Source organism: Pongo abelii, chromosome 5 (assembly GCF_028885655.2).
Source record: "Pongo abelii isolate AG06213 chromosome 5, NHGRI_mPonAbe1-v2.0_pri, whole genome shotgun sequence".
NCBI lineage: Eukaryota > Metazoa > Chordata > Mammalia > Primates > Hominidae > Pongo > Pongo abelii.
The window spans coordinates 133745121-133757089 of NC_071990.2; positions in this window are offsets into that span (position 1 = coordinate 133745121).

The following is an 11969-nucleotide window of genomic DNA, read 5'->3' on the forward strand; positions in this document are numbered from 1 at the left end:
TATTGTAGTTCAGATTTGCTGAAAATAAATTCTCTAGCTTTGATTTTTTTGGTCCTATTTTTATTTTCATTCTTTAAAGTTATTCTGTGTTCTGGGCTCTATTTTTCTAATGTGAACTCGGTCTTCATTCTTATTGATATTTTCTTGAGTGTTATATGTTCAAACATGACTTTATCATTCATGTTCAGTAGTTTGACTATGGTGTACTTAGTTTGGGTTTCTGCTATATTTCTCTTGCTTGGAGTTCACTAAATATGAATCTGCTGAGAGTCACAGATCTCACACACTGATCAGTTTTTTGTCTCATTTCTTCTTTTCTTTTTTTTTGCATTTCTTTCTTTGTGCTTCAGTGTGGATAAATTCTATTCACTTGTCTTTAAGTTCACTGACCATTTGCTCAGCTGTGTTCGGTCTACTACTAAGCCCCTGAAATAAAATCTTTATTTCTGGTATTGTAGGTTTCAATCTTCTGATGAATTATCTCATTTGCTCATGCATCTTGTTTACTTTTTCCCATAAAACTCTTTAACATATTTGTCATAATTATCTTTTAAAGGCCTTGTCAAGTAATCCAACATCTATGATACCTGTGAGTCCATTTTAATTGACTGATTCTTTTTTGGATTTTGGATCACATTACCCAGTTTATTTGCATGTCTTGTAATTTTTCTTGAGACATTTTGTGTTATTATCTATTTAAGCTATACTTTCATTTGGCCCACAGCTTTAGTTTCTTTATTCACTCCCAGAGCCTTTCTGCTCTTGGTCTTTTCATTTGTTAGCATGTCTCCCCTTGCATTTTTATCATATGCATATTTTTTGAATGCCTCTTGGAAATAGTGAGCTACTTTATTGTGAGATAACCCAGGCCCTGGCTCACAAAGCACTTGCAATCTAATTGGAGTCTTAAGACAAACAAATGATTCAATTCTTCTATGTTTAAGAAATCTGGCTCACAACAGTGAAAGTTGAAATTATATGTGTAACAGTAGTCAGAGAAGTTATTATGAAGGATACAGGACTTGAAAAGTGGGTTAGATATTGACCAATAGAGAGGAAAGTGAAAGCACTTCTGGCAGAAGGGACAAAAAACAGAATGGATAAATATAAATTAATATGATATCTGCAGGTGTGTAATGAGATGAATATGATAAGAACAGAGGTCATATGAGGCCAGAGAAAATTACGATGAAAGAAATTTATTTTTTAAATGATCTTTTCCTTCCTTTTAATCTTTTCCCTTTATAATTAAATAACAGGAGTAATATTGTCTTCTCTATTCCAGTACTCCTACTATTCCAGTACTCCTATGCGAAGAGCTATCAATGATATTTCCTGCCCCACTATCTTTATATTTGAGCTCTATGCTCAATAACCTAATCAAAATATAATTAGGATGCTTTCCATTTTTGGTTTGACTTTTCCTCACCACCAAAGATTAATTCTTATCTCCATTTTTTCAAAAAATGACAGAAAAGTGGGGGAAAAGTCTACCAAATGACTGTTTCATCTCTGAGAAATTAAACACCAGTAGGAATAAGTTTTCAGTGAATTGATTAATTTATTTACCAAATCTACCAATCAATACAGTTGAAATAATTGAAGTAGCTATGCAAATAGCAGTAAACCATGAGACCCAAACTCGCAACTCTTTTTTCATTTTGTCAACTGCCAAGATAGAAATTATTTTCTCTTCCATAAGTATGAGCTTTAAATTCTCAGCTCTGTTGGACTTCTAACACATCAAAAACCTCATCTGTATTCTACAAAGAACAAATAATAATCACAAAAAGTATCTGTTCTGTGGTAAAAGAAATTCCTGACAGGTTCCTCCCTAAATAAAAATAAATGGACGGACTCCCATAAAATTTATGTGGTTAACACAGAAATAGTTGGACTACATTAATACCTCAAAAATGTCTGGTTAAAAACACAAGAACCACACTGGGATAAACTTCTTATTGATGAGATTTCTCAGATCATGGAATCCCCATCAAGGAAAGTAATGGGAGGCTTATCACTGGAAACTTTGAAGAACAAATGAGACAAAACAGTATACGGTAAAAATAGCAATTATATATAACATGGAGGCCCAGAGAAAAACTCAATTCATCTCCCAATACTGAGATTTTCAGAAATTCGTGTAATACTTATATTTTTGCTTGCTATCTAAAGCTTTCTTCAGTTCTACATTACCTAGGCATATATGGCATCTGTGGTTTTGGTTCAGTATTTCTGACCCATTTGATGATTGATAATTATTGAAATGAAAACAAAATGTTCTTTTGTAGAACTCACTGACTCTTAAGTCCTAGGGTTCCAGTGGTGTGCAGCATTAGAGATGGAACTCTGCCCCTATTTCCTATCTATCCAATCTACTGTAGGGCGAAAGGCCTATACTTGTGAAGGGCTGCCTGGGATGAGGCTGCTTTCTGTGACCTTGGAAAGTGAATTAGATTGCCCAAGGATTGAAATCATAACCTATTCTTCATTAACTTCATGCTATTCATGCAATAATACATAGGACTAAATTGCTAGTGCAAGTATAAAATAGTAGTGGTTAAGACATCTGGGTTGTATTTAAATTTGAATAATTGTCATAACTAAGTTTAATCATAACATGAATGAAGTAAGAATATATTGTGGAAGTAAAAAATGACTTTGGAGATGCAAATAATAGTAATAATGTGCTATAAAAATTATATATTTGACTAGTGATCTCGTACTTAAAAGTAGAAGGTAATGTTTTATGCTCTTGGAGTTATTTAACCCAGGGACTTCTACTCTGCCTGGATGCTTCTACTAAATAGACTATAGATGCTTTCATAAGAAATATGACTTAGGCATACCTCTAATATAAGCATTTAAAAATGTTGTTTGTGTCATCTTTCAATCTCTTCTTCCAGACTTTGGAAAAGTGCCATTTCTTTATATATCCATCCCAGATTCCCACTTGGTTCTTTTGTATCCTTTGAGGACCATTTAAATCTGCAATGCCTAAGTAACAGAATTCAGTGTCTGGTTTGTTTGCTTTCTCTTTTTGCCATATATTTAAAAAATAGCATATGGAAATGAAGCTAAAGTAAATAGGATGAAAGAAATGTATTCTCATACTGATATGCTAATGAATATGAAATAACTTGGTTATTTCATATAGAACTAGCTAGTTAAGGCTATCTAGTACCTTCCCAAAGCCACTAACACGTCACTGGCCACAATTTGCATAATCAGGAATCTCTAAATGTATAAACGTTACAGAAGATTTCTGCAAAATAGTATGATAGATCCGATTTAATTGATCATAAACTTTCATAGCTTCATGCCTATGAATGGAATGATTGGCAGAATTTTACACCTTATCAGTTGCATTAGTCAACCTAGCTTGTGTGGATCTAGTGTTTTGCATGTCTTTTCTGTGGTTGGCATATGATTCTCTCAACAGCTGTTCACCATAGCTATGAGTCACTGATGTGTCCCATGTGACATTTATAAATGTCTTGTGTTGTTCACAAGACATTTATAAAATTCAGCTGTGGTTCATGTATCACTGATGTGGTCTACACGTGTCTTAAAGAGTTTTTTTCTTTCCTTTTTTTTTCAAGGAGGGACTCATTTGGAATTCCTTACTCTACAAAGTTTGGGGTTTTCTGAAGGTTTGCAACATTGAAGAGAACAACCCTGTCATACTATCAGAGGACAAACTACAGTCTTTGATGGCAGGTTGGCAAGGGTACTCTGTCCCTGGAGTCATTTTATTATCTGACTACTGTATTCTGCCAAAGACACTGAGACCACCTACCTGCACATTGAAAAACACAGCTGAGATCTGTCTTTGTGACCCAGACAGATGCCCTCTAAACTTCTCTCTGTTCTGAAGGAAAACATTGCAGCCCAGGCCAGATGAAAACAAGCACTTTTCCCCCCACTTTTTCTGTGGGAAAGATGAGTTGAAACCAAAGTTAATATATTTGAAAAATCTAGGGGAAAAACAGAACAGATTTTTAAAAAGCTGTTTCTTTACCCATCGGTATGCTATTTGCAGGAGTCTTACAAAGGAAACTACTGTTGGAGTGGAAAACACTGAGAGAAACCCATGTTATGTGAGACTTTAATTCCCTGGAGCTGGGAAAATGAAAGAATCAGGTCCCTATATTCTTGGACTGTTGTCATTAGTTACCAAGAATGTTTATTCAATTGGTTTTAACCATTTCATTAGGAATTCCTTTCATCTGCTAGATATAGTTAACGCAAGGCAGGTGAAGCTAATTTTATAAAGCAGTATTGTTACATTATATGCAACAGATTTCTGAGTACAGATAGGAAGAAGAATCGATTTTTATCTGCTCATTTTTTAAAAGATATTTTTCACCAACCATATATCTGTACTATTATTACAACAATGCAGTCAGGCTACAATCTCAGTGAATCAATGTGATTTATGTCGTAATGCTTTCTTCTTGGAAGGGTATATTTGGCACAAGATAACTGATTTTAAGCAATAAACTTACAGACTCTGGGCCAGTCTTGTGAAACCGTTGGCTAGTGCAAAGCTAAATCACTTATAATTCCCACCTAGAGCCTCATCCATTTTTTAAAATCACTAAACTACTGGCAAATTCATTTTAACAAGATCAGAATAAAAACTGCTAGGATATTCAGTATTTTGCATGATGGACCTCTCCTTTCCACCAAGAGCACAAATTAGTTTCTATCAGATTAAACAAAATGATTTAAAAGAGTAACTTTTAATCAGTGTTTTTCTAGCTTGTGGCATATAACTCATATTAAGAAACACATTTTACATCAGATTCCACATATATAATCTGAAACAAATTTTTCAGGGAATAATACACATGCTTATAATTATGTGGTGCTCTTTAATATGTTCTAGTCTACTCTACTGTATTAATGTAAATTATGTCATAATTATTACTACCTATTTTTGTATCATGAATAGTTTGAAATACATGGCTTTAGATAACATTCACTCTGGAGCTGAAAGCCTGGCACAAAATAAAATTGTGCCTAAATTGATTAGTAATAAACCAATTATTATTGAGTATAAAGCCAAGCACTTTTTAAATTTATTCATTAGCCCACAAATCTCCATAAAAACCATGCAAGTATTTTATAAATGAAGGGCATAGAAGAGAAAATATCATGGCAAAGTTTTCATAAATAGTGGCAGAACTTTGATAGGCATCCAGAACTACTCATGCTTGAACCACAAAATTAACATCTAAGCAGAAGCCTGGGTCTTGGGTCATCTTCTAGACCTGGGAATATTTAATTGACCTTAGACTCTCCAGATTACAGAGGATATTTAGAAAGTCTTACTTGGTTCTGAGAAAATTTCCATATCTCTAGAGTATTTGTAGCCTTCTCAATCCTCCTTCAAATTGCTTATGTCCTTCAATGGGCAAAGAGCTAGACCCCCAGTCCACCTGGTGGGATCTGCACATCAAGGAAGGGCATGGGAGAGTTCTTTCCCTGAGATCGGCCTTTGCATAAAAGTTAGCTCATTTTAAGGTCTAGGGGACTATGTCTACTGGATAACTTATTCTAGAACTATTAGAAGGGAAAATCTGACTGTAATAGAGACCTATGACCAAACCTGGGGTCAAGGAGGTGTGTGGTATCACAGCTTGGAGTCTTTTTTTTTTTTTTTTCCAGCAGGTGGAGCGATCCTAGCACCAAATTAACTCCAGATACATAAAGAGAGATTCACAGATGCAGTTATCCTATGTAAAGGGGCTCAAGTTTGTTTGACCACTGGCCTCTGCAATGGATTTGGAACTGTTAATAGCCAATTCTTCAACAATAGTCTTTTTACTCCTATTAACAGATGGGGCAGCAATAAGTAACTTAAATTTGTTGAGGAGCAACTTTATTTTGATGTCCCAGAGTTCAGTGAAGCAAGACTGTATTCTCATAGGCTGCCTGACTAATGTGTTCTAAACACAACAAACTAATTGATGAGCAAGAAATTCATTGGTTCACATAGTGGTCAAAATGATTAGGTAATTTAACAGAAATAACTAATAAATTGCTTGATTATTTAACATAATTCTGAGTTGTCAACCAAAATAGCAAAGCCTTTTTTTTTTAGGGGCTGAATCTTGCCTTGTCATCCAGGCTGGAGTGCAGTGGCATGGTCGCTCAAGTGATCCTCCCACCTCAGCCTCCTGAGTAGGTACGACTACAGGTGCACACACGACCACATCCAATTAATTTTTAAAATTTTCATAGAGATGGAGTCTCACTGTGTTGCCCAGGCTGGTCCCAAACTTCTGACCTAAAGCAATCCTCCCACATCCATCTCCCAAAGCACTAAAAACAGCAAATCTAAATAAAGACCGTAAACACTGATGAAAGGACAAATAAGAGCACAGTGCAGGCCTAGCTGTGGGGCCAAAAAATGAGATGTGGAGCTCTGATAGGCAGGCAGTTACTACAGTTTCTTTAATTCATTTCTTATTTTGGGCTGGGAAAAAAACAAAATAAAACTTTCATCTTAAGATTTTTTTCAAAATCGTGTTCTTTGGAATGTCTAAAAAGAATTTTAAATAATTTAATATCATGACTGTTCTATGTTTATCTTTGGGAAAAAAAAAGTATTCAAACTGCTAAATTTCAGGACCATGGTTTTGTGATAGAACTACGCTCACACATGGTCTGTGCTCTCGCCTTCCTAGAATGCAAACTCTATGAGGAAAGGATTTTTGTCTGTCTTTTCTTGATGCCATATCTTCAACAACAGGGCATTTTCCTAGGAGGATTTTTACCAGCTACTTGTAAATTCCAAATGGCTACTTTTTTAGTAAAATCTTTTAAATCATTGAAAAGTTTTACAAGTCTGTTAAAAGTTTTTAAATCATGCCTTTTAAAAAACACATAATTCTCTTAGGTGATCATTATTTTCTTTGTTTGCTTAACAAATACCTGAGTTAATATCTACAAATGAGCTGAATACATACGCTGCATAATACTCTTTCAAATATTTAAAGAAGTTAAGATCATCAGACCCTGTACTTAAAGATGCTTAAATATTCTTTGCAACTTTAGAAACCAGGGGTCTGTTTTTTGAGAAAGTCTGATAACGAATTTGTATTTTTGAGGTAGTTAGCAAAAGTTATTATTGAACAGTAATTCTTGCAGCGGTTGTAAATCGTTTTTAAAATGGCTAGTGATGAATTAATATAAGGTACCTGATCCAAGTGACTAAACTATTCCCTGAAGGAAAAATGCTCATCTCTGAGAGATATTTTCCTTAATTGGAACTTGGTAACAGTGCTGTTCTTAGACACAGGATTTTTAATTACTCAAGTCATTGATCAAGTAGAAACAAGTCTGTGTATTTATTGTAGAGATGGAATATTTTTGACCTACCCAGGAAAACAACATCCTATACCAAAATTATTCTTAGAGAGGTAAACTGATCATGTCATTTGTTTGCATTTAAAGTTGTAAAGCAGATCCCTGGAAAAATCAAAACAAAAGCCTGTTTATACTAACCACATAATTACAATAAAAGATTTTTATGAAGGCCTAGAAAACAATTTCTCTTCTAATTGATATACATCTGCATACCCTACATACACTTGATCTGAAGGTCATATAGATCTTAATAGACGCACCCAGACTTTTAGATTCTGTTCAACTCATTTGCAAAGTAGGTTAGAGATTTCTTCTGACCCCTGAAACCATTGCTAACTTATGAAAACATTTGCTTTAATAGCAAATTCTGTAACAAAAATGTCTTTAAGGTGTGTTTAAGTCAACACTGACTTACATTTCAAAAAAAGTGTATATGTGCTATAAATAGATTTATAGGCTATTTATGTGTGTGTGTATATGTATGTGTAAGCTATAGCTTTATGTTAATTTATATATGTATGTGCATATATGTACATATGCTATAAATAAATATATGCTATTTATATGTATGTATGTGTTTGTACATACTGTAAAATTAGCTCTGGCTTTAGTAAATTATATATCTTTTCATTTCAGCAAAAGTGATGAATACAATCTTTGAGTGAACTAATGGAATACATCTGAGACGAGTTGAAAATCTGTTGGGTCAAGTGGTTAGTATGCTGATTTGTATATATAATTATGTGTATGTGGCATAATTTTATAAATACGTTTACATGATGGGGCAATCATTGCTTTCCCTCATACACTATGCTATGCTGCTGAACAAACTTCAGCCAAGACATTTTGTTCTGTAAATTTGGTTTTGCTGTTCCTCTTGTGATATCACCAATAAGTTGCAAAATACTTTTATTCTATCTCCTAACTACTGCTAAGAGACAATATAGGAAAATCTGAAAAACACACTTAGGATATTGGAGGCTAAATGCTACAAAATACTGCAATTGAAAATTGCAGGGAATATCATGTGTATTCCCTGTTGTGTCAGTGTTTCTAAACCTACATTTCTTTCTACCAGGCACTGTATTTTAACTTAGAAAACAGATCTGATAATTGAAACAGTACCGCTTAGAGACCAGAAGATCCAATTATTTACTAAAGGGTGTGTGGTCTGGAAAATCCGCAGATTCCTTTGCCTGTTATGTCATTCAGTGAAATGGTCAGTAATAGCTCTTTAATGTCAACTCATAAGAGGTTCTTTGTGCTGATGACCACACTAAATGGAGCAAAACCGAAAGATTTCTCTTTATAATCATAATCAAACTCCAATCTCATCTTTTTTGTGATGTTTTTCCCTCAATTATCCTTGATCTACCTTTTCACCCAGATATGCTGTTGATATGTGCTATGCAATTTTGGTACTCTGCTATGCAATTATGTTCCCCGATTCACAAATGGCTTGTAATATCTTCATCTCTGCCAGCTCTCAGTGAGCAATAACTGCCTTTCATTTTTCTCACGTCCTTCAAGATACCAAGTTTAAGACTTAGAACACACCAGGCCATAAAAGAAATATTTGCTTTTGGCTCATTAGCTTGAAAACATGACCTCAAAAGATACTCTTAGGATCAGATGATTATAATAATGGCACTTATATTGCTGATACTTACTAATGTACTTTTCTTTCCCCCAATTTAAAGTATCTTCTCATTGGTTCACAATAAGCATCCACCAATAATGAATTTCTCACTGTAAGTTTTAACAGGTCACTTGGACCTATTGCCCTTTCAAAGAACTGTTTTTAAAAGGATTCGGGAATGGAAAGCAAATTTATGGAAATATTCAAGAAACTTCACATAGTTAGCATTTGTTGAGTGGTTATGAATCACTGGGTCACAAGCAAGGTATGTTTTGTATATACAAAGAGGAGTTGGATTAATTAATCTCTAAGATCTTTCCCAGCTTGTAACATTATGACACCTTCTCTTATTGAACAGCAAGGACAAATCTCAGATGCCACTAAGGAGTAACTTTAGATTAAATATATTTGTATGTATCTGTAGGTCTATGAAAACCATGTTTAACAGCAAGGTGACATTTTAAATGGCAACTTTCCATTTTTTTTCCTGAGCCAGTCAACAACAGCACAGGCAGAGGAAGGGTCCAGGCTATCCTCATTTTTTCATTGATGAAGGACTGTCTGAAAAACAGTGTTTACAAAAACATTCCTATGCTGATTGTCTGCATCCCCCACAGGGTTCAAGTGAGGGGTCTAAGAATTTGGGGAGGGCAAAGGCAGTGATGGGTGAATAAATCCTTTCTCACCATTCTAGAGCTCATACTCAATAAGGCCACTCTTCCGTGGGAGGTGGAAAGGAATCTGATGGTGCCTGTTTGTTTTGGCAGCCTGTTCCCTGAAGATGCACACATCCAGAGAATGACAGAAAGCCGTTTTTCCAGGCCAAGGCTAACTTCTGTTTCCATAACACTGTGGGAAGCTGAAAATGCAAGCCACACAGGCTTGTCCCCAGTCTGTGAATAAACAGCATCCTGCTTCCAGAGATATCGTCCCTAAGTCACCTTTCATTCATTGAAGATTCATTTTAAAAATTAGGAAAATAAGATGCCAAAGAAATCAGTCTTTAAAAAAAATGCCAATGATCCACGTTATCCAGGAGATAAAGACTTTCTTAATCTTTGTTATCATCAACATTAGCAAAAGCAGAGGCAGCAAATGACAACAGAGCATCCAGATAACTTTATTAGATACTTTGCCACCTCCAGAGTATTGATTATCTCTGTCCCTGATTTTTATGAACTTACTGTTCTGAAAGCCCAGGTTCAAATGCCCCCCCAAATTAGTTCTCTACCCCCCCAAATTAGTTCTCTACCCATCAATGAGCATAGTTATGTTTTAGTGACATAATCTCATGGTTTAGAATTCTTTACAAATCACCTGCTCAAATCCCTCATTTCTCAGAACATAAGGGATAACAATAGTCTAAATTCAGAAAAGACTTGAAGCAAAGAAGTTAAGGACGTCTACATTAAAGTGTACATGAGTATTAGCAAAGTCCTTTACATGAAATGTACAGCTGCCTACAAATCATAAGCACAATAGCTCAAGAAACAACAGTTCTGGAAAACAATGTTAACAATCCAGCATTAATTGCTTCCACCTATTTCTTTATTTCATTTTTTCTTGGAATACTCTGATTTTTTTCTTTTATCATTGCTATTGCTACTTGATTAAGAATGCACATTACATGTGTTCACTGTCTTCTTAAACCATTGATAGAAATTTCTGGTATTTTATTAGCAAAGTCTCTTTCAAACCTTCTGCAGACTTCTGTTAGTTTCAGATTAGTAAGTAGGTACAGGTCTTTGAGTAGGGCTTTCTAACCTTTTACAGAGAGTGTATTAGCCACAGAAGTCTTTTTTTTTCTCAATAAGTGTATAGAAATAAAAATGATAATAGCCAGGCTTTTGTCAGCATTAAATGCCATGCCAAGCACTATACTATTTTATGTACATTTGCTAATTTAACCTGCAAAACAAACTTATAAAACAGGTACCAGAATTATTCTCAGTTTAAATTAGACATGAGGGTTAAGTAACTTACCTCTGCATAAAGGGAATACATATAAGAGATGAGATATATTGACATATAGGCATAGAAAAACTAGTGAAAAATGATACATCTTCATGATGTCACATTTAATATTTTCATTTTTAAAAAAATGAAACACAAATATTGATTATGGCAGTATGGTGGACTAGACTTTCTGATCAACTTCCTGCTGTAAAAAATTATTAATAAAATGTTGGGTAAGACAAATGATCAATAATTTGGCTATAAATTAAAGGATAATTAGAGGTCAAAACGTAGATAAAATATAAACTAGAGGAGTAAGCTGAATGCTGCTTTTATCTTGAAGGTATTTGTTAAAATCCGGTGGTTTTGAGCTTAATTTCATGGCTTCATGTGTGCAGAGGACAGGAGATAAAACCCAGGTCCTATTCAAATTATAGACCAGAATGTACTCTCCCACTCTGCACAAAAATAGAATCCCAAAGCTTATGCCTTCAGTGGAAGGTTGAACTAGAAATAAGACTGTTTAAATTTACTCTGGGGACTGCACAGAAAAACACCTGCCCAAACCTTCGTACTACATAGAGAGACAGAACATTTTCCTTGAAAATTTGTTGTCACAAGTTGCAGTTTACATGGTTTTGCAAACCACTTTTACACCAATGAGGTAGTTTTGGGAATCCTCAAGTTAAAACTGTAAAATGGTACCAGGTTGGCAATGTCACTAGGCACCTAGCAAAAGCAAATCCAGACTTTCTCTGGATGAACTCTTGAAACTCAGACCCCAATTAATTCCTTCTCCTAATACTCCAAGAAATGTGAATCAAAAATAATAAAATACAGAAGGACACAACCCATAATGTGTGTGAGCCAGGCGCAATGATAGACAGCAGACTCATGCTGGTAAAAATTACAGACTATAATACAAAATAATGTGCTTCATGTTCTAAAAGTGATTAAAAAAAAGTAATGCAAAATATGATCCAAGACAGTATAAAAT